This window comes from Lynx rufus, unplaced genomic scaffold (genome assembly GCF_022079265.1).
Source record: "Lynx rufus isolate CCGP_SWC_20201006 ecotype Redwood Valley unplaced genomic scaffold, mLynRuf1.p SCAF_3, whole genome shotgun sequence".
NCBI lineage: Eukaryota > Metazoa > Chordata > Mammalia > Carnivora > Felidae > Lynx > Lynx rufus.
The window spans coordinates 60054454-60079204 of NW_025814845.1; the positions used below are offsets into that span (position 1 = coordinate 60054454).

Sequence of the window (24751 nt, forward strand, 5' to 3'; positions counted from 1 at the left end):
AAAGAAAATATGATGGAATTATAGACTCTCAGAGTCAGAACAAATAGCAGAAGTCATCTAGCCAAATTATCCCACTTTCCAGATGAAGAAAGAGTAAGATCCAAGTTGGTTAACAGTCTTGCCAAGGTCATACACTAGTAGATGTAAGAGTAAAGACAGGGCCAAAAGTGGTTTATGTTCTGTCATCTGATCCTAATGTTGGGAAAGAAAACAAAGAGGAAGACACACAACTTTAATTAATTAATTAATTAATTAATTAATTTAGTTTGAGGATCTAGTCTTTGAAGTGTCTCCATCATTCCCACTTTGCCCATTGGGTGCCTACTGATTACAAGATAGTGAGAGAGAAGTTCCAAGAAAGCTTAATTCAAAAAGTAAATATTAAAGACAATACAGAATAAGTTACATATTTCTGGCACCACAGTGAATGCATCCATTACTTCAAGATAGAGAAATAACAAAATTTTGTTTGCATCTCCTTTCACAGATTAGAACTAAGGCCTAAAAAAGCTAAGCCCCACAGAATATCCTTGGCACAGTGAAAGGAAGTCCCTAGGTCTCCAACTACTTGCCAGCTGAACCATCTTAGGCAAGTAACCTCTCCATATCTCATTTTCCTAATCCATAAATGAGTGTGATAATAGCACTATCCTCATTCGGCTGTTGTAAGGACCAAAAGCATAAATATATATATTTTACAATTACTGGGGGGTGTGGGACAGGAGATGGGCTAAATGGGTAAGGGGCACTAAGGAATCTATTCCTGAAATCATTGTTGCACCATATGCTAACTAATTTGGATATAAATTTTTTTAATTAAAAAAAACAATTATAATTATAATAATATAATTATTAATATATGTGGCACACAGTGAAACTATATGTGGCACACAGTGAAACTATATAGGTGTTTGCTATTCTGCTTGTTAATGTATCAGAAAGGGTCTCATTCAACAGAATTGATTTTGGGGAATAAAAGCATGAAAGAGAAGTCTGAATTAGTATTTATCAGATGGACTCAGGAAAAATTTTCTCCCATGGTATAGAATGAATTACACAATTGAATAACCTGAGAGTAGGAAGAGGTTAAGGGGGAAAGACTGCTGTGTGGTTGCAGAGCAGTATGAGGGCACAAACTATCTCCTGAGATTAATCACCTTGGGCACTAATATTTCCAAGAGACACCACCACCCTCTGCCACAATGTTGGCCAAACCTCACTGGAAATGCTTGGGTACCACTTTCCTAAAAGGCAAGCAAGCATATGGAACAAAATGTAATCTGAGGTCTCTTTCTGTTCTAAATTCCATGGCTTTAAGGGACTTACCTGAGACTACACAGCCAATCACTGGCAGGACCAGGGTTGAAGTTCAAGTTTCCTGACTCTCATTCCACATTCACTTCTCCATTCTTGCCCCCACTACACAATTATTTTTGTGTGTTTTTTGGGTTTCTATGGGGTTGCTCTTTGCTCTTTTTAAAGTTGAATTTTATTAAATTGGATAATGGCTTTATCCTAATTTTTAAAAACCCTATGCATTGGGGCGCCTGGGTGGCGCAGTCGGTTAAGCGTCCGACTTCAGCCAGGTCACGATCTCGCGGTCCGGGAGTTCGAGCCCCGCATCTGGCTCTGGGCTGATGGCTCAGAGCCTGGAGCCTGTTTCCGATTCTGTGTCTCCCTCTCTCTCTGCCCCTCCCCCGTTCATGCTCTGTCTCTCTCTGTCCCAAAAATAAATAAACGTTGAAAAAAAAAATTTTTTTAAACCCTATGCATTTAATTTCAGTTATTTAGCTTATCAGTATTTGAGAGGCAACAAGCTATGTGGAAATAATAATGTGTTAAGAGTTAGATAGACCTAGTTCAAGTTATAGTTCTATTAATTAAGAGCCATGTGAGCTTGGCCCAGCTACTTACCTTTGCTGATTCTCAGTTTCTTCATCTAGAAAACAGAATGAATAATTTCCACTTCTCAAATCTGGATGAGGATTAAGATAACATTTTAAATGGAGCTGACACACTACATTTTCTCCCTTGTGTTAGCCAGTGATCCCAGTTATGAGTGATAAAACTTTTTTAGCTTACTTATGGAAAAGTTTTTTATTTGTGCAGTGGAACCCAAGGGTGGAAGGCACAACTTTCATGGTATAAGCAGAAAAGCACGGCACTGTCAGATTGCTCCCATGTGAGATCCATTGGAGTCCACGCAGAACCAGGACCAGAGACAGCTGAGGTCAAGAGGACTGAATAGGTGATAAGAGGTGTGGGATCAAGTGGCTGTGCAGAGAGAGAGGTGCTGTGCAGACAACATGTGTCTGCTATTCCCCCATTGTGGATAGGCCTTGTGAGCACTGGGATCTGATTTACATCACAGGCAGCTTATTGTTAATGTATGTCTTGGGCCAGATGGGAAGGATCAAAATTAATCCCAGCTCACTAAGTAATATTTACCTCCAATATTCTGCTACACTACATTGAGATTATCATCCTAGACTTCAACTTGATGAGACATATAGGCTATTTCACAATTCTCATTTCCAACTATTGTACCTTTTTCAGTATTTTCTTGGTGTCCTCATTGATATGAAATTCCAATTTGATGATAAAATCTATTGATGTTGCCTTTAAAGTTTCATTGGCCTGGAAAAAAAATATTCTTTCAGTGTTTTCACACCTGGTTCAGCTACCTTCACACATAAACCTTTGAGCAAGTAGATAAATCCTCAAAAATACATCCAATTATTTGATTACAGCACATGAAAGTGGTTATAAAAATTACATGGTTTCTGAGCATTATTTCACCTAAAGTTCAAAGTAGAAGCTACATGTTTAATTTTGTCTATGCAAAAAATTCTAAGTGTAAATTTCTAAAGATTCAATAAACAAGTACACTTGCATAGAAGCCAAACTTCAGACAACATATCTGAGCCTAGCTCCACCTTCTTTGCTTCTGACTCACCTTACTTTTCCCTTTAATTCTTAGCACAGTTAGAAAAAACTCTCCCCTTGTCCTGCACTGGGAAACTCTGTCTACACTTGAACCTTTTCCAAATCTTTGTTTCTATCCCAAGTGGCTTATCAAGAAACATCTTCTTAACCAAATTAAATATTCTCAATGAAAGATTCTATAAGATACATTCCACTTCACTTCAAAGCATGTTCAAATTAACAGAACAATATAAAATATAAAACTGTATCTTCCAGATATGGAATATTATTAAAATTTTTATTATCATGAGATAAAAATCTAAAATTTTAGGAATGGATCCAGGATGTAGGGAAACTTGGGGTGGGGGCCTCTAAAAATCACACCACTGAGGGGCGCCTGGGTGGCGCAGTCGGTTAAGCGTCCGACTTCAGCCAGGTCACGATCTCGCGGTCCGGGAGTTCGAGCCCCGCGTCAGGCTCTGGGCTGATGGCTCAGAGCCTGGAGCCTGTTTCTGATTCTGTGTCTCCCTCTCTCTCTGCCCCTCCCCCATTCATGCTCTGTCTCTCTCTGTCTTAAAAATAAAATAAACGTTGGAAGAAAAAAAAAATTAAAAAAAAAAATCACACCACTGAGTAAGTAAATTCTGCCTTAATATAATTAAGATTGAGCCAGAATTTCCCTTTCATTCCTACTTTCCTCAGTACAATGACTTAGCTTCAGAATCTTTTCCTGAGTTTCAGATGATGATAGTGCTGGAAAATGGAGTATTTCTAATACTGCAGAGGTACAATAATGAGTCATGGCTTTTCTAGGTGTTTCCTGGAACCAGGGCTAGGATTGAAAATCAATCAATTTGACATAATAGGAATGTGTGGTTTTAAAAAGCACAAGAAATTATTCATTCTGCACAGGCCAGCCTAGGCAGCCTTAGCTACTCCTTCCCTACTCCTTCCAAATTTCAGCACCTCTGTTTCTTCCAAGATTCTGAAGACATTATGCTCAAGAGTTTGAAGGCACCCTGCCCACCTTTTCTGCCATCTTTCTCCATGGAAGTATCAGCAACAAAGCTGACTCATCTATTTGAGGCAGCCAAGGGCAGCCTCCATGGGGAATTGAGAGAGCAAATCATACTCATGAGTATAACTCATAGTTTCTTCATTTGAACTTGATGCCCTTGGAGATCTCAGCCAAGCATTACTAAACTCCTACATACAGAGCTATAGGGAGAAACAGAAATGAGTAAAACACAGTCCCTACTCTTTTTTTTTTTAATTTATCTATTTATTTTGAAAGAGAGAGAGAGAGAGAGTGAGCAGGGGAGGGACAGAGAGAGGGAGAGAGAGAGAATCCCAAGCAGGCTTCACACTGTCAGCACAATATGAGGCTCAAACCCACAAACTGTGAGATCATGACCTGAGCTGAAACCAAGAGTCAGACACTTAACTGACTGAGCAACCCAGGTGCCCCAACACAGTCCCCACTCTTAAGCTGCCCATCATCTCACCGGGAAGTAACTATAATGCCAGGTAAAATGTAACATGAGCTGTGACAACAGGATTGAGAGTGGAGGGCTTGACTCTTACCAGCTGGACAAGGGAAAATCTGCTGGGTTTTTGAAGACTAAGCAGTGTTTATACTTGTAAATATAAAGGAAAATGACTTTTCAGGTAGAGGAAAGAGCTTGAGCAAAGCCATGGGGACATGAAAGTGTGTTGTGTGGAGATGGAGCCTAGAGAGTAGAAATGCTGGGAATAGAATGGCAAGTCTCCTAGGCAACAAGTACATTGTAAGGGTGCCTGACTGGCTCAGCTGGTAAAGCATGTGTGTCTTATCTTGGGGTTATGAGTTCAAGCCCCCTGTTGGGTGTAGAGATTACATAAAAATATAAAATTAGGGCCACCTGGGTTGCTCATTTAAACGCCCAACTCTTGGTTTTGGCTCAGGTCATGATCACATGGTTCATGAGTTTGAGCCCTGCCTGGGGCTCTGTGCTGATAACCTGCTTGAAATTCTCTCTCTCCCTCTCTCTTTGCCCCTCCCCTGCTTTCTCTTTCTCAAAAAAAAAAAAAGTAAACTAAAAAAAAATTTTTTAATAAAATTATTTAAAAAAACCAACCAAGTGCATTATAGAGCCACAAAATTGGCCTTGTCCCTGCTCATTTCCTTCATGACATCTACTACAGTTAGTAAGTACATATTTATTTGTTTATTAGCTTATATTTTCTAATTTCTTTATAGGTTTATGATTTCTAACATAATTTAAGCACACTGTTGTGGAAATATATACACAGACAAACTGTGTGCTGTCACCATACCAGCCATCTACCACTCACATTGCTTTTCATTTCTACATGTTCAGAATTACAGAAGACAAATATTTTTTAATATGAAATTTATTGTCAAATTGGTTTCCATACAACACCCAGTGCTCATCCCAACAGGTGCCCTCCTCAATGCCCATCACCCACCCTCCCTCCCTCCCACCCCCCTTCAACCCTCAGTTTATTTTCAGTTTTTAAGAGTCTCTTATGATTTGGCTCTCTCCCTCCCTAACTTTTTTTTTCTTCCCCTCCCCCATGGTCTTTCTTCCCCTCCCCCATGGTTAAGTTTCTCAGGATCCACATAAGAGTGAAAACATACGGTATCTGTCTTTCTCTGTATGACTTCTTTCACTTAGCATAACACTCTCCAGTTCCATCCACGTTGCTACAAAAGGCCACATTTCATTCTTTCTCATTGCCAAGTAGTGTTCCATTGTGTATATAAACCACAGTTTCTTTATCTATTCATCAGTTGATGGACATTTAGGCTCTTTCCATAATATGGCTATTGTTGAAAGTGCTGCTATAAACATTGGGGTACAAGTGTCCTTATGCATCAGCACTCCTGTACCCCTTGGGTAAATTCCTAGCAGTGCTATTGCTGGGTCATAGGGTAGATCTATTTTTAACTTTTTGAGGAACCTCCACACTGTTTTCCAGAGTGGCTGCACCAGTTTGCATTCCCACCAACAGTGAAAGAGGGTTCCCGTTTCTCCACATCCTCGCCAGCATCTATAGTCTCCTGATTTGTTCATTTTAGCCACTCTGACTGGCGTGAGGTGATATCTCAGTGTGGTTTTGATCTGTATTTCCCTGATGAGGAGTGACGAGCATCTTTTCATGTGCCTGTTGGCCATCTGGATAAGAAGACAAATATATATTTTTTTAATTTTTTTAAAGTTTTATTTATTTTTGAGATAGAGAGAGACAGAGCATGAGCAGGGGAGGGGCAGAGAGAGAGGGAGACAGAGAATCTGAAGCAGGCTCCAGGCTCTGAGCTGTCAGCACAGAGCCCGACGTGGGGCTCGAGCTCACAAACTTTGAGATCGTGACCTGAGCCGAAGTCAGACACTCAACCGACTGAGCCACCCAGGTGCCCCAGAAGACAAATATTTTGATTGACATTACAAAAACATCAGTTGTACATCACCCTTGCCAATTTTCCCATTTTAATATTTGGAGCTATTGTCTTGAGTGTACCATTGCTCCTGATGAAATCCCTTCTTCCTGGCTCCCATTGTGACATCCTACCTGTTTCAGGGCTTTGCAGCCAGTGAGCAGAATCTCCTTGCACTGATTTTACAAGCTTTAAGAAGTTTTTGTAAACTTCCCACAGGAGAGAACTTAGTGTTGATGCTTTTCATAGCACTAACCCACCCAGCCAACCTCTGAACAATCAGTTTCTGAGGACACAGATACCCACATCCTAAGGAATCACCTCTCCCAAGCACTATACATTGTCTATCAGGAGCATGGGGGCAATAGAATAATTTTTCTTTTATTGACCTTTCATGATTGACCTTTCTAAAATAACCAAGATCATGCCATTCTCAAGTTTAAGATCTTTTGGTAGCCTTCATATCTTCCAAGATTAAGGCTGAAATCCTAAACTCAGCATATGGCTCTATAAGCTGGGTCTCCTGACTTTATCATTTACTGTAACTCTCCCTCATCCAACCTCTGTTACAGCCATGATACAGCTCTCTGGATGAGTCAGAATATTTTATGAAAACCTGTTCCTTCTGATTAGAATTATCTTTGTTTTATTTTCAAAATTAAAAAAAAATGTATTTGGTTTAGAAAACCAAAATAGTTCTACAAGATTTATGTAAGTTTCTCACCCCTGCCTCTCACTACCCAGAAACGCCTAAAATTTCCTCTTTTTATTATGTCTTTTCTTATTTAGCTCCATATTTCTCAATAGCATGCTTATGTTCTTAATTTTTTAGGTTTTTATTATTGATTGTTTATTGGCTTTTGGTCCAACTACATATGGTAAAGACTTAGTTAACACATATACACAATTTCCAGCATCTTGACTGTCCTATTTAGTTATGACATTTGGTTAGCTGAATATTTAGTGTTAATACTATTCTGACTTGAGGGAGGGACCAACATGGGAGAGAAGTAGGGGGATCCAAAGTTCCCTCATCTCTCAGACAAAGCAGTATTGAGGCCAAAGGACTTTGAACTCCAGGAGTCCAGGCAGCAAAGTGACAGAGTCACTTCCAGGGACCCACCAGGACAAACCAACAGGCCATAGGTGAGTGATTGCAAACTGGGAAGAGATAAAACAAATGAACAGGAGGGATCCCCTTCTGCAGAGAGACAAAAGGAAGAGAAAGAGAGGCTGGGGAAGCATAGGACTGTAAAAACCACGGACTGGGACAGAGAAAGATCCAATCTCTAACTTCAGTGCTTTCTCCAGATTGGGCCCAGCTACCCTGTTCATACCTGGGGAGGAAGGGAGCCAGCCCCAGGCTTGGTGGCTAGAGTCCACAGTGGGAGAAAGTGACACCCTCCCTGGAGTGCTGTGGGAACAAGGTGTCTATTCTGCTCAAAGGAGCAGCACTTACCTGAAAACGGGGCTGACGGAGTTGGAACCTCAACGACACTGGGCTTTAAGTCCCAGCTGAACTCCAGGGAGGCGGAAGTTGATGGAGCTGGACAAACTGCATGTGAGGCACTGTGAGGTGGTGGGGCGGCTCCTCCCTGGAACCAGGCACACAAAGCGTAAATCTTTAAGACATCAGGGTTTAAATCCCAGCCAAGAACCAGGGAGGCACAGGAGTCACGGAGTGGGACAAACTGCCTCATTTGCGCCTGGGGCACAGTGAGGACAGCCTGAAACAGCGGTTTGGGATATCTGGTCCGTGGAGGAGACACAAGGGTGTCGCCATTTTTCTCCCCATCACCAACAAGGTGGGGCTTCAGGGAACCAACAGCGGGCCCACAGGACCCGTCGACACCAAACCACGCCCCTCCGTGCCTGGTACCTGGAGGCGGATTGACACTGACGAACCAGACAGCCCCTCCTCCAGACCAGCGCTGTTACACTGCCCGAGTTAAGTGGCAAACAACTCTTATTATATACATATATTCTTCCTTCAGTTTCTCCTTATCTCTTCCCTCCTCTAGTCAGGTTACTCTGGTTGTTGGTTTTTTTAAGCAGACATGTTTAATCTATTCTCTTGATACATGTTCTACACCTCCTTTATTTTCCTTTCTTTCTCTCTCTGAATTAAGCCATATAGTTTCTCTGTCTGGTCAATTTTTTTTTTTTTATTTTATATTCCCCCACCCCTGTAATTTCTCCCTTTATATGGGATAAGGGCTCTACCATTAGTACAGTCTCCACCCTGTTGTTTACTTGTAGCTGGTGTTTCTAGTTTTTTAATTTTTGTTTTGTTTGTGTGTTTGCTTGTTTTTGTTTTCTGTTTGTTGTTTCTTTGTTTCTTTGTTTTCCTTTCCAGGGCTACTAAATGAACAAATCAAAGCACACCTGGTGGAGGGCCCAAACCATCACTACAAGCAGGGAGATAAAGTAACCAAAGTCGCAACAACAGAGAGCAAGTAACACTCTCCAAAAAACACCTCCTGAACAGCCAGGCCCTGGACAGTGTATGACCCCTCTTTAATACAATCGTGCTCACAGGTGAAGGGCACATAACAAGCTTTTAAAACACATAAGAGACAGAAAACTGGCCAAAATGATGAAATGGAAGAATTCTCCTCAAAAGAAATTCAAGGAAGAAATGACAGCTAAAGAATTGATCAAAACAGATATAAGCAATATAACTGAATAAGAATTTAGAATAATAGTCATAAGATTAATAACTAGGCTTGAAAAAAGCATAGAAGACAACAGAGAATCTATTGCTGCAGAGGCCAAGGAACTAAAAAATAGTCATGATGAATTTTAAAATGCTGTAAATGAGGTGCAAAATAAACTAGAGGTGGTGACAGTGAGGATTGAAGACGCAGAGGGGACATTAAGTGAAACAGAAGATAAAATTATGGAAAAAGATGAAGCTGAGAAAAAGAGAGATAAAAAAATTCTGGACCACGAGGGGAGAATTAGACAAGTAAGTGATTCAATGAAATGGAACAACATCTGGATCACAGGAGTTCAGAAGAAGAGAGAGAAAGGGGCTGAAGGTGTACTTGGACAAATCATAACTGAGAATTTCCCCAATCTGGTGAAGGAAACAGACATTGAAATCCAGGAGGCACAGAGAACTCCCTTCAGACATACCTTGAATCGATCTTCTACACTGAGTATCATAGTGAAACTGGCAATATACAAAGATAAAGAGAGAATTCTGAAAACAACTGGAAATAAATGGGCCATAACCTACAAGGGTAGACACATAAGGGTAGTAGCAGACCTATCTAATGAAACTTAGCAGGCCAGAAAGGAGTGGCAGGAAATTTTCAATATGCTGAATAGGAAAAATATGCAGCCAAGAATCCTTTATCCAGCAAGACTGTCTTTCAGAACAGAAGGAGAGATAAAGGTTTTCCCAGACAAACAAAAACTGAAGGAGTTCATCACTAAACCAGCCCTATAAGAGATCTTAAGGGGGATTCTGTGAGTGAAATGTTGCAAGGACCACAAAGGACCAGAGACATCACTACAAGCATGAAACCTACAGAAAACACAATGACTCTAAATCCGTATCTTTCAATAATAACACTGAATGTAAATGGACAAAATGCTCCAATCAAAAGACACAGGATATCAGAATGGATTAAAAAACAAGACCCATCTATTTGCTGTCCACAAAAGACCCATTTTAGACCTGAGGACACCTTCAGATTGCAAAGTGAGGGGATGCAGATCTATGATGCTACTGGAAGTCAAAAGAAAGAGTAGCCATACTTGTATTAGACAAACTAGAGTCTAAACTAAAGGCTGTAACAAGAGATGAAGAAGGACATTATATAATTACAGGGTCTATCCATCAAGAAGAGCTAACAATTATAAATGTTTATGCACCAAATTCTAGAGCACCCAAATATATAAAACAATTAATCACAACCATAAACAATCTTATTGGTAAGAATGTGGTAATTGCAGGGGACTTTAATACTCCACTTACAACAATGGAAAGATCATCTAGACAGAAAATCAATAAAGAAACAATGGCCCTGAATGTTACACTGGACCAGATGGATTTAACAGATATATTGAGAAGTTTTCATTCTAAAGCAGCAGAATATACATTTTTCTCAAGTGCACATGGAACAGTCTCCAAGATAGATCATATAGTGGGTCACAAAACAGCCTTCAATAAATAGAAAAGAATTGAGATCATACCATGCATACTTTCGGATCACAATGCTATGAAATTTGGAAAACCTCCAAATGCATGGAGGTTAAAGAACATCCTACTAAAGAATGAATGGGTCAACCAGGTAATTAAAGAAGAAATTTAAAAATATATAGAAACAAATGAAAATGAAAACACAACAATCCAAACCTTTTGGGAAACAGCAAAGGCAGTCCTAAGAAGAAAATACATAGCAATCCAGCCTATCTCAAGGAACAAGAAAAATCCCAAATACAAAATTTAACAGCATACCTAAAGGAACTAGAATCAGAACAACAAAGAAACCGCAAAGCAAGGAGAAGAAGAGAAATAATAAATATCAGAGCAGAAATAAACAATATAAAATCCAAAAACACAGTAACAGATCAATGAAACTAAGAGCTGTTTTAAAAAAAAAAATAAACAAAATTGATAAACCCCTAGCCAGACTTCTCAGAAAAGAGAGAGGACCCAAATAGATAAAATCGCGAATGAAAATGCATTTATCACAACCAATCCCTCAGAAATACAAGCAATTATCAGGGAATACTATGAAAAATTATATGCCAACAAACTGGACAATCTGGAATAAATGGACAAATTCCTAGACACCCACACACTACCAAAACTCAAATGGGAAGAAATAGAAAATTTGAACAGACCCATAACTAGCGGCAAAATTGAATCAGTTACCAAAAATCTCCCAACAAATAAGCGTCTTGGACCAGATGGCTTCCCTGGGGAATTCTACCAGACATTTAAAGCAGAGTTAATACCTACTCTTCTCAAGCTCTTCCAAAAAATAGAAATGGAAGGAAAACTTTCAGACTCATTCTATAAAGCCAACATTACTTTGCTTCCCAAACCAGGCAGAGATACCACAAAAAAAGAATTACAGGCCAATATCCCCAATGAACATGGATGCAAAAATTGGCAACAAGATACTAGCAAATCGAATTCGACAGCATATAAAAACAACTATTCACCATAATCAAGTGGGTTTCATTCCTGGGCTGCAGCGATGGTTCAATATCCACAAATCAATCAATGTGATGCATCACACTAATAAAAGAAAGGATAAGAACCATATGATCCTATCAATAGATACAGAAAAAAGCATTTGACAAATGGACAAATCCTTTCTTTAAAAAAAACCCTCAAAAAAGTTGGGATAGAAGGAACATACCTAAACATCATAAAAGCCATATATGAAAAGCCCACAGATAATATCAACTCCAAGGGGAAAAAACTGAAAGCTTTCCCCTTGAGATCAGGAACATGACAGGGATGTCTACTCTCACCACTGCTGTTTAACATAGTGTTGGAAGTCCTAGCATCAGCAATCAGACAATAAAATGAAATAAAAGACATCAAAATGAGCAAAGAAGAAGTCAAACTTTCACTTTTCACAGACAACATGATACTCTACATGGAAAACCCAAAAGACTCAAGGCTGCTAGAATTGATACATGAATTCAGCAAAGTCACTGGGTACAAAATCAATGTGCAAAAATCAGTTGCATTTTTATACACCAATAATGAAGCAACAGAAAGAGAAATCAAGAAATTGATCCCATTTACAATTACACCAAGAACTATAAAATACCTAGGAATAAACCTAACCAAATATGTAAAAGATCTGTATGCTGAAAACTATAGAAAACTTATGAAGGAAATTGAAGAAGACACAAAGAAATGGAAAAATATTCCATGCTCATGGATTGGAAGAAGAAATATTGTTAAAATGTCAATAATACCCAAAGCAATCTACACACTCAATGCAATACCAATCAAAATTGCACCAGCCTTCTTCTTGAACCTAGAACAAGCAATCCTAAAATTTGTATGGAACCACAAAAGACCCCGAATAGCCAAAGTAATATTGAAGAAGAAAACCAAAGCAGGAGGCATCACAATCCCAGACTTTAGCCTCTACTACAAAGCTGCAATCATCAAGACGGTGTGGTATTGGCACAAAAACAGACACATAAACCAGTGGAATAGAATAGAGAACCCAGAATTGGACCCACAAATGTATGGCCAACTAATCTTTGACAAATCAGGAAAGCGTATCCAATGGAAAAAGTCTGTCTCTTTAGCAAATGGTGCTGGGAGAACTGGACAGCAACATGCAGAAGAATGAAACTAGACCACTTTCTTACAGCATACACCAAAATAAACTCAAAATGGATGAAAGACCTGAATGTGAGACAGGGAATCATCAAAACCCTAGAGAAGAAAGCAGGCAACAACCTCTTTGACCTCATCTGAAGCAATTTCTTGCTTGATACATCCCCAAAGACAAGGGAATTAAAAACAAAAATGAATATTGGGACCTCATCAAGATAAAAAGCTTCTGCACTGCAAAGGAAACAATCAACAAAACTAAAAGGCAACCAATGGAATGGGAAAGATATTTCCAAATGACATATTGGATAAAGTGTTGGTATCCAAAATCTATAAAGAACTTACCAAACTCAACACCCGAAAAACAAATAATCCAGTGAAGAAATGGGCAGAAGACATGAATAGACATGTCTCCAAAGAAGACATCCAGATGACCAACAGACACATGAAAAGATGCTCAATGTCACTCATCATCAGTGAAATACAAATCAAAGCCACACTGAGATACCACCTCACACTGGTCAGAGTGGCTAAAATGAACAACTCAGGAAACTACAGATGTTGATGAGGATGTGGAGAAAAGGGGCCCTGTTGCACTGTTGGTGGTAATGCAAACTGGTGTAGCCACTCTGGAAAACAGTGTGGAGGTTCCTCAAAATATTAAAATAGAACTACCTTACGACCCAGCAATAGAACTACTAGGAATTTATCCAAGGGACATAGGAGTGCTGATTCATAGGGGCACATGTACCCCAATGTTTATAGCAGCACTTTCAACAATAGCCAAATTATGGAAAGAGCCTAAATGTCCATCAACTGATGAATGGATAAAGAAGATGTGGTTTACATATACAATGGAATACTTAGCAATGAGAAAGAATGAAATCATGTCATTTGCAGCAACATGGATGGAACTGGAAGGTATTATGCTGAGTGAAAAAAGTCAGAGAAGGACAGATATCATATGTTTTTACTCATATGTGGATCTTGAGAAACTTAACAGAAGACCATGGGGGAAGGGAAGGGGAAAAATAGTTACAGAGAGGGAAGGAGGCAAACCATAAGAGACTGTTAAATACAGAGAACAAACTGAGGGTGGATGGGAGGTAGGGAAGAGGGGAAAATGAGGAGGGCACTTGTTGGGATGAGCACTGGGTGTTGTATGTAAGTGATGAACCACGGGAATCTACCCCCCAAAACCAAGACCACACTTTACACACTGTATGTTAGCCAATTTGACAATAAGGTATATATTTTTAAGAATACTATTCTGCCCCTCCCCCATGGTCTTTTGTTAAGGAAAAAAAAAGGTTAGAGAAGGAGGGAGCCAAACTATAAGAGACTCTTAAAACTGAGAACACACTGAGGGTTGATAGGGGGTGGGAGGGAGAGGAGGGTGGGTGAGGAGTATTGAAGAGGGCACCTGTTGGGATGAGCACTGGGTGTTGTATGGAAACCAATTTGACAATAAATTTCGTATTAAATAAATAAATACATAAATACATAAATAATAAAAATAAAAATAAATTAAAAAATAGTATTCTGGGGGCGCCTGGGTGGCGCAGTCGGTTAAGCGTCCGACTTCAGCCAGGTCACTATCTCGCGGTCCGTGAGTTCGAGCCCCGCGTCAGGCTCTGGGCTGATGGCTCAGAGCCTGGAGCCTGTTTCCGATTCTGTGTCTCCCTCTCTCTCTGCCCCTCCCCCGTTCATGCTCTGTCTCTCTCTGTCCCAAAAATAAATAAACGTTGAAAAAAAAAATTAAAAAAAAAAATAGTATTCTGACTTTAAGTATTAGTCACAGAAAGTCCATATAGATACTTTGATTACAGTCTGTCCTGTTTTGTTTTCCCCATATTTAATCATTGTCTTTTTTCAATTTATTTGCTATGTTTTTATCATTTATTAATCCCCAAACTCCCTAAAAAAGGATTGTTCTCCAATCATTTCAGACATGTCCGATAACCAGTCGGTTTTTCTTTTTCTTGGCTACATCTGTCCTGATCTCTTCATTCCAGTTCATTCCAATCTAGGCTGGGTTGCTACACAGTTGCCATCCTACAATGGTCCTTTACCTCCTTCCCATTTTGAATCCACTGACTTCTCCCTCCTTTTGTTGGAGCATATCCTCTAATATTTTTCTAAAAAGGAAGGGAAACTTTTTAAGACATTGATATCAAAATGGCTTAGTTATACCATTCTTTATGTTTTATTGTATATGTATCAAATTATAGGTTGGAATTATTTTCTCATAAGTTTAAAGACATTTTCTTTCAACTTCCAGCCTCCAGCATTAGTATGAACAAATTTTATATGATTCTATGCACTGATCACTTGTAAATAATCTCTGCTCCTTTTTTTACATGTTTATTTTTGAGAGAAAGAGAACACATGTGAGCAAGGGAGGAGAAGAGAGAGAGGGAGACAGAGTATCTGAAGCAGACTCTGCATTGACAGCAGAGAGCCCGATGTGGGGCTCGAACTCATGAACCATGAGATCATGACTTTAGCCAAAGTCAGATGCTTAACAGACTGAGTCACCCAGGCGTCCCACTGCTCCTTTTCTTTTTAAAATCTGAGAAGTTTAGATACCTCCTATTTGGCTCAGGGTTCAGAAATATCATCATGATATGCCTTGATGTGGGTTCTTTTTCACATCTCTTATGTGAAGTTATGGAATGAATTATTCCTCTTCAGTGTTTCCTTCACTCTCAAAGATGATCTACCTTCCCTGGCCCACTAAGTCAATTACCACTTGTCTGTTTGTTATACAGCTGCCTTTTTCTCTCAGTATCTTTGCTCTTGGGTTTTTGCCTTTTTAAATTTTTCTTTAATGTCATTTCAGTGGGAATTAAAGACTGCCAGTCTCTGTCAGAGGGTAGGCCCCACTACAACTAAACTAAGTCCAGGCTGGGGCCAGAACAGGCCTGGGCAGCTCCCCTCCCCTCCTTGAGCCAGGGTGCTTATTTCTGTGACTTCCCATGTGGTCTGAGGCCAGTACCAGGCAGAACCAGGACCCTCCATGTTCAGGCTGGAAGCCAGCCAGGGATGCTTGAGCCAAATCAATGTTGACAGTTCTTCAGGCATTTCTACCACAATATTGGAATTGAAAACACTGGCAAATAAGTTGAAATTAAAAAAAAAAAAAGTGAGAAAAAAAGGAAATTCTTCAGCCTTGAAAACTATAAGTTCATCCCCCAGGGTATGGAGGATCCCCCCTGCCCAGAGAACCAAGGTAGTTACAGTTTTTCTTCCCCTTGGTCAATGGTTCCCAATATTTTTATTATGGCTCCCTTTTGTTGTATATATGTCCTCTTGCTCCCTGCATTTTTTTTGCAAACGCTACCCCATTTTGAAAAACAAAACCACCCATTTTCCTTTAACTACTCCCAAGCAAAACACAAAAACAAATGAACAAACAAACAAACAAACAAATCCAATGTATTCATTACAGTTTTCTTAAGCCAAACAAAGCTATTAACAGGGTGAAGAGTCTAAATATTCAATGAAAATTATATGAAGCCACTCTAAAAATACCATTAGTGCAAAGTCATTTGTGATTCATATTCTTAAGAAAAAAAAAATGTGAGACTCAATGATCAGCATTTCATCCACTTTCAGCCTCCTCACAATAATACTAAAGATGGAATTATTGGAAGCTGGCTAATGACGACGGGATATGATAATATGGTGGATATTTTGGAATGCATATTCAACAGTTTCCCCAGGATGGTTGCTTTTCCTTGGAATTGTTCTCCCTTCCAGGACAAATGTGCCACCTGTGTATAGAGAGCACCCAGATCGCTCCTGTCAACATTAAAGTGGTGATAATAGAATCAGACAAAATTCACCTTGATTGCTCCTATGTGGGACTCTGGGATGTTTCACACAATGTCTGCTCCAAGGTCTGCACAGGAAACATCTCAAGCTCCTGAGCTAGTAACTTATACAATAATAGACAAAAGCAGGAACAATGAACTCATCATAAGAGAAAAAGTCCAAGTGTGGATAAACCTATTTGTGCTGAATTTATCATACTCAACTGGCAGTCTTCTGTTTAGAATATTCCTCACCTACCTACCAGTTTGGACCACATTAAATTGCCAATAAGCAACCATTTCTACACTATAAGAATGAAATTTCACACAGTTCAACACGAATAGCTTCTACTTTTCCCTCAGGACTTGTCTCGGTTATCCCCTCATCAGAACTCCTTCCCTGGCTTCCCTAATTTAGATGCTATTGTTCTGCTCCCAGTGCATGCTGTGCATATCACTATGAGTACTTACTTCCCTATGATAGTATCTCAGGTTTATCTCTCTGTCTTAACCACCAGACTTTAAGCAAGGAACCATGTCTTATTTAACTTTGAATACCCTGAATGTAACTCAGAGACTTGTAAACAGTAAGCATTCAATAAGTGCTTCAGTAAATGAATATATAAAAGAGAACAGCTACCTGAGCAGTGTGTTTTGGTGTCAAAATCCATAATCTTCTCATCCAAATAAGATCCACGTGTGGATGAGATTGCTTGGGTGTATCTCTTTAAATACAGTTCCTTTGAGTACAGTTCCCCTCAATCTGTAGATCTGTGAAACTAGAGATGTAGTTATCTGCCTCATATGCACCCAAAATACAATGATGGTGCAGGCATAAAATAATCACTATAGATACTCCTGCTCCAAAAAAAGGGAGGAAATGAAATACACAAGTCATCGTCCATAGCAATTCTGAAATCCAATAAGGGGACTGTTGGATGTTCTATGTTCCTCCATTAGTTTTCAAGGCCCAAGAATAATTCTCCATGGCTCTCAGCTCTACTCTCTGGGCTACTGTTCCACCCTTTGAGTCATCCTTCCTTTTTCACGAAAAGTAGCACTTGTTTGTGGCTGAATAATTTTCTTAGCCTGCTTCCCACCAGTAGAATTTTGGAGGGCCAATTGCCTCTTTTCATTTTGTCCTGTCCCTGCCCCTTTTAGTCCAAGCCAGCAATATTTATGTGGATACAGCATTCTCAAAAACTTTGTAGGGCTTCCGTGAAATGCATTGGTGTTCATACCATTAGACAAATGTTGCACCCATAAATCTAGATAAACTCTTTGCTGTACTGGGCTCCTGCTGAAAAGTCTGAGAAGGGTAAGCTTCTTGTAGGCCCACTGTTGGAGAAGTCCTGTGAGATACATGCTTAATCTCTTTAAGTGGACTTTTGTGCACTGAATAATGCCTGGTCCTTTAATTTTTCTGAAGTCTGAACATGTTACAGCTACTTCCTCGGCTTTATCTTTAGACTATTTTTCTTGACAGTACTTAGAAGCCATTTCTTACTTTTAGCATTTTTTGTTCTCTGGAGAGGCGGAGAGATTTTCAAAATCATCCATCTCTGTCTCTTTTCTGATTAACCATTCTTGCCTCTTGCATTTTACTATAAGCAGCAAAAAGCACCTTCTACACTTTTCTTGGAAATCTCCTCAGCTTACATTACCAAGTTCATGGGCACTTTTTCTGCTTCCCACAGAAATGCAAATGACAGTTTTTCTGCCAGTACATAACAAGGATTCTTTCAGCTTCCAATGGCATGTTTCTCACTTCTCTTTGATCCCTCCCAGGCAGCAACCTCAAGGTCCTGATTCCTAATGTCATTTGTTCAAGGCAACTTAGGTTTCCTTTATTGTGCACCTCAAAATCTTTCCAGCCTCCTCCCACTCCCTGGTCCCAAAGAAGCTCTGAAGTTTTTAAAATATATGTTACTAAGGCACCTCACTTCTAGTACCAAAATATGTCTTAGTGTTAGTCATGTATTACTGCCTAACAGATTATCCAAACTTAGTGGATTAAAATAGCAAACATTATGCCACAGTTTCTAGGGTCAGGAATCTAGATGCAACTTAGCTGAGTCCTCTGGCTCAGTGTCTGTCACGAGGATCCATTTAATGTGTCAGAGGACTGCAATCATCTCCAGACTTGAATAGGGAAGAGCCTTGTTCCCAGCTCACTTCCATGGTTGTTGGCAGGATTCAGTTCCTGGCAGGCTGTTGGACTGGGGGCCTCAGTTCCCTACCAGCTGTTGGCAGCTCACAATATGGCAGTTTTCAGAGCAAGTAAGTGAAAAGAGTCAGAAAAAGAGAATTCAAGCAAGACAGAAGTCATAATCTTTTATAACTCCATCTCAGAAGTGATAGCCCATCACTTTTCCCATATTCTGTTAATCATCAGCCCCACACTAAAGGGAAGGGGATTACACATGAGTATGAATGAAGAATGGCAGGGATCACTGGGCCCCATTTTAGAAGCTGCTGAACTAGAACTTCATAAAGATGCATGATTGGGCAGTTATTATTTTAAAACTTAATATTTGTTTAAAGCTTACTATGTGCCACTCACTATTCTAAGTGTTTTGTATATACTCATCTGATTGTCATAACAGTCCTATGAGGAAAGTACTATTATCGCCCCTATTTTACAGATAAGTAACCTCAGAATTTAAACTTCAGTAATTTAGATTTAAGATTTTTAAAAATTTACCAAGGATTTGCAACAAATAAGCAGTTAAGCTAATATTTAAACCCAAGCCTAGCTATAGAACCTCTTAACCACCACAATCTACACCATCTTATAAGAATGGTAGGACTTAGGGAAGATTAGATTTGTATTTGGATCTAGACACTGTGGAATGTCCATTGTGTAAAAAAAAGCTTTACAGCAAATATTTCTTTCTTCTGAACTTTTCATGGTTGTAAAAGAGATAGGATGATAAATATCTCTATACTAACTTTTAATTTTCCTAAATATGCTTTTCATGGGAAAAATTATGATTGGAGAGATTTGAGTAACTTACCCTAAGATACTAGGCTATATACTGCTTTTATCATATTATAAATATTTTCCCATATCATTAATCATTCTTGAAAAATATGACAATTAAGGTCTGTACGTCTTGAGTTTAATTCAATATTCATATCATACCACCTGACTATGGTACTTTAAAAGCTAATGTATTCATTTATTTATTTTTTTGAGATCAAAAGGCCACGAAACCATTCTGAAAGGGCCTCACACATTTGGATTAAATCCTTTAAAGTCACAGTCTGTTGCTATGTGGAATTAGAATTTCTGAAGGAAAAATATTGCTTAAAGTAACATTGCTAGAACACAATAGTGTCAGGCAATATGGAAGCTAGACCCTCTTCTCTCCCATGCCCTTTGAAATTCCCATTTAAATAAAGGAACTGTTATAAAATTAGGGAACATAGCAACAACTCTGGAACTACTGTCCACATATAAGATTATTTGAAGAATTTCACTTAGGTAAAATGGGATTAAAGTGGATTTTTTTATAGCATTGATTTCCTTTTTTAAATTAGCACATGATAACGTTAAAGGTTTAAGAGAAAAACAGGATTTTAACATAAATTTAACATCACTAACACAATATTTTAAAGATTCATCCATATTTTGACACCTGTTTTTTTAATTTTTGAATAGTATTTAACTGAATGTATAAACCACTATTTGTAACTAATGTCACTGAGCTGTACACTTAAAAAATGTTTGAAATGGTAAATTTTATGCTATATACATTTTACCACAATTAGCAGATTAAAATTGTTTCATTATAAAATGTTAGAAAGGAATATAGTTCGATAAAATCAGAGGCTTATTATAAAAGTTTTCAGTTGAAGTACTTAAGAGATTTTTCAAAGAAAAATCTGAAAATAGAGTAGAAGATAGAAACAGAAAAAAAAGGGATTTATAGTAATTTAAATAATGATGTTTCAAGTGATAGTTTTCATTGAATTTTTATTCAATTTGGAAACTGGGCTTACATATATAATTGAGTCTGATGGTATACCATGATTATAGACTGCAATATATCAGAAAAACAAAACATATTTCTGAGTTGTATCTGAGATCCAGCTTTGACTTGCTATGTGGTCCTAGTCAGAAAATCTTGAATGCTGGTAGGAGATTTCTACAGTTTTCTTTATTTCTATGAAAAAAAGTTATGATTTAAAAGTAACATATGACTTTTATTTTTAATCATGACAGATATTTCTTTACTATGGGTCACATTTTCATGTTTATTTTCATGTACAGTAATTTTTTATTGTATGCTGAATATAGTAGAGTACTACTATAGTAATCCTATATACTACTATATAGTAATCTATAGTACACTATATGGTAATAATACTACTATAGCAACAAAGGAACTATAAGTAATTTTAAAAATCAGAAGAAACAAGTGAAAAATAAATATCAAGATGTAGACATAACTCAAACCAAACCAAGAATTACATTGAATGTAAAGTCTCAACGCTCTGAGTAAAAACCAGCAATTCACAGATTAGATTAAAAAACAAGAGCAAACTATATGCTCTCTACATTGGTCGGCTAGGGCTGCATAAACAAAATGCCACAGACTGAGGAGGCTTAAACAATAGAAATTTATTATCCCACAGTTCTTAGACCTGACTCCTCTCTCCTTCTTTTGCAGATAACCACCTTCGCCTGTGACCTCACATGACCTTTCTCTGTGCTCAAACATCCCTATTATCTCTTCCTCTTCTTGTAAGGACATTTGTCCTATTGAGTAGGACCCCACCCTTGTGACCTCATTTAACAGTAAGTACATCTTTTGAAAGCTCTATTTCCAAATACAGTCAACATATGAATTTGGGGAACACAATTTAGTCCATAGCACTGTCTAGAAAATATGCACCTAAAACGTAAAGGTACTAATAGATTAAAATTAAAAGGATGGAAAAATATATAACAGCAAACAGCAAGCAAAAGGAAGCTGATTGGACTATATCAATATTAGATAGAATACAATTCAAGAATAAGGGTAATACTGGTGATAAAAAGAAATATCTCATAATGATAAAAGGAGCAGTTTATTAAGACATAACAACCCTGAATGTTTATGCACCTAATAAGAGAGATTCAGAAAATGTGAAACAAAACTGAGAAATCCAAAGGGAAAAAGAAAAATTTGCAGTCATTGTTGGCTATATGAATGCCCCTCTCTCGGAACAATTTTATTTTATTCTTACTGAATACAAATTGTATTTATATTCTTACTGAATTTTATCTATTTTGATAAAATTCAGTCAGAAAACAGAACATCTGAAAAACACTGTCAATTTGATTTAGTTGACATTTACAGAATAATATATCCACTGACTGTACAATACACATTCCTTTCAAGTGTATGTAACATACTCACCAAGATATGCCAACTGCTGGTATGCAAAATATTCACAATACAAAGAACTTCTATCTAAAATATATAAAGAACTTTGCAACTCAATAATATGAAAACACATAACCCAACTTAAAAATGGGCAAACAACTTTAACAGACACTTCACAAAGAAAGCTTCTTTCACTCCTTATAATGCTTTTAGTATTCGCCTACTTTGTTGCCTGTATCTGTATTTGTTCCTTTTTATTGCTAAGTAGTATTTCATTTTATGCATATACCATTCACTAGTTAATGGTTTGTTTCCAAATAGCCAATTTGGGGCTAGTATTAACAAGACTGCTAAAATATTATTGTACAAGTCTAATTGTGAATGCCTGTTTTTCTTTTTCTTGGGTAGAAATAAAAATGTTTGTGTCTTTTCACATCCATTCCAAAAAATGTACAAGAGTGCTGGTTGCTCCATATTCTTGCCAAAACCTGGTAATGTCAGTGTTGTCAATTTTAGCCATTCTAGTGTATGGGTAGTAGTACAGTATTATAGTTTTAATTTTTATTTCTCTGATGACTAATAATATTGTACAGCTTTTATGTGCTTAATGGATATTCATTATTTTCCTTTGTGAAGTGTCAATTCAAATCTTTGTTCACGTTTTTATTGCCTTTTATTGTTGGATTACAAGAGTGCCTTCCATATCCTAGAAACCATTCCATTGTGGGATATTTGTTTTGCAAATATCTTTTCTAACTCTGTGGTTTGTTTACTCTTCCTTTTATAGTGATGACTCTTTTTTTTTTTTAATTTTTTTTTTCAACGTTTATTTATTTTTGGGACAGAGAGAGACAGAGCATGAACGGGGGAGGGGCAGAGAGAGAGGGAGACACAGAATCGGAAACAGGCTCCAGGCTCTGAGCCATCAGCCCAGAGCCTGACGCGGGGCTCGAACTCCCGGACCGCGAGATCGTGACCTGGCTGAAGTCGGACGCTTAACCGACTGCGCCACCCAGGCGCCCCTATAGTGATGACTCTTGATGAGACTAAGTTGAGTTTTAAATTTTTGATAACATATAATTTGAATCAGCTTTTCTTTTTATAGTTATTGCTTTTTTTTTTTTTGTTCTAAGAAATCTTTGCCTGTTCCCAAGTCACAAAGGTATTCTCTTGTGTTTTCTCCTAAATATTGATAACGTGCTTTCCTGTTTCGGCCTTTTTCACCTCAAATTGAATTTTGTGTCAGATGTCAGGTAGAAGTCAAGATTCATTTCTTTTATATGGATTTCATTAACTAACTTTTTAGAAACTGAAGATATATTTCTCCCATGCACTTTCATTAAAAAATAGTAATAATAAAAGCTACTGCAAATAAATTCTATATTTTTTGTATTAAACATAAAAAAGTAATCTTGGGGCACCTGGGTGGCACAGTCAGTTAAGCATATGACTTTGGCGCAGGTCAGGATCCCACAGTTCATGGGTTCAAGCCCCGTGTTGGGCTCTCTGCTGTCAGCGCAGAGCCCACTTCAGTTCCTCTGTCTCTCCTCCTCTCAAAAATAAATTAACATTTAAAAAAATGACTGCTTTATAAAAATAATAATCTCAATATTTGTATCAGTTATGATTAGGTTTGCCTGTGTAACAGATATTAGAAAAAGTGACTCAAGAGAGCTAGATAGTTCTTTTTCCTTCACATAAAAGAAGTCCAGAATAGACAGTCCCAAACTTAAACATCACCTAAATAGTCATTAGAGACTCCAGCTCCTTCTGGCTTCTTTGCCATCCCTAAACTGTTGCCCTCATTCTCCTAATCCAATGTGCAGCTAGATATCCAGCCAATATGTCCATGTTCCCAGCAACAGGATAGAGGAAGGAAAAAAACCATTTGAACACCTTTCAGGTGACTTACAAGAAATTCCATTTATATAGCATAGGTCAGATTTTAGTCACTTTATCACTTGTAACTACTAATGAGTATTTTAGCAAGGTTGCTAAGTGACCAACTAAAAATTAAGCTTCTATTGAGAGGAAGAGCGAAATTAACATAAGAAGTACTTATTACTCTCCTGAATGGTGTTCAGCACCTTGACACTCTAGAAAAAATGTGCAACTATTCAACTTGAAACAAAGCAAAACAACTCATAAGCTTTTCTTCTTGGAAAGAAAAAAAAAAACTCTCACATTTGTCTTTCTTTAATTTTCAATTAATCTTGTAAATAGTTCAATAAATCTTCTCTACCATGTAACGCCAATTAGAAGCAAAGGTAATTTTCCTTACTTTGGCATCACTTGTATCCCTCCTCAGCCTGTTAAAAGGAACTTTAGAAAAAGTGTGACAGCAAACAGCCCTGTGTGGAGAGAGGCTATTTATGTAATACATGCAAGGAAAGAGCCCGGTAAGAACTGAATCTGAGGAAATGGGCATCTTATTATCATTCCTAACCTCAATTTTCCCTAAAATGGATTTCATAAAATCTTAGAGGGATTCAAACTCCAGAGTTAAGTATTCAAAAGGACTTCATGACACATATATGGTCCATATTCCACTTTGCTTTGTGTTGTTGTTGTTCTTGTTGTTTTTATTTTCGCCTTGGTCCCTAAGACCAAACTATTATCAAATTTCAACTGCTACTTCAAACTGTGGTCAGAAATGATCATATACACCAAAGCACAAGCAACAAAAGCAAAAACAAACAAGGGGGACTACATCAAACTAAAAGGCTTTTGTAAGCAAAAGAAACAACAGAATGAAGGCAATCTGTGGAATTTTCTCAAAAATTTGCAAATCATATATCCGATAAGGAGTTAATATCTAAAATATATAAAGAGCTAGGGGCGCCTGGGTGGCTCAGTCAGTTAAGCGTCCGACTTC

General features: G+C 38.1%; 1 long non-coding RNA gene across 2 annotated transcripts in view; it reads right to left on the bottom strand.

Annotated features, from left to right (window-relative positions):
- Positions 1-2568: 2568 nt before the first annotated feature.
- LOC124520762 (uncharacterized) overlaps positions 2569-24751 on the bottom strand; it is a 43764-nt gene continuing 21581 nt past the window's right edge. The window contains exons 4-5 of one of the 2 annotated variants that reach the window (XR_006964398.1): positions 7824-7959; positions 2569-2637 (exon numbers count right to left, since the gene is read on the bottom strand). This is a non-coding gene — a long non-coding RNA (uncharacterized LOC124520762). Of the gene's footprint in view, positions 2638-6070; positions 6105-7823; positions 7960-24751 lie in introns of those variants that run through there. The other variant, XR_006964399.1, reaches the window with a different exon arrangement.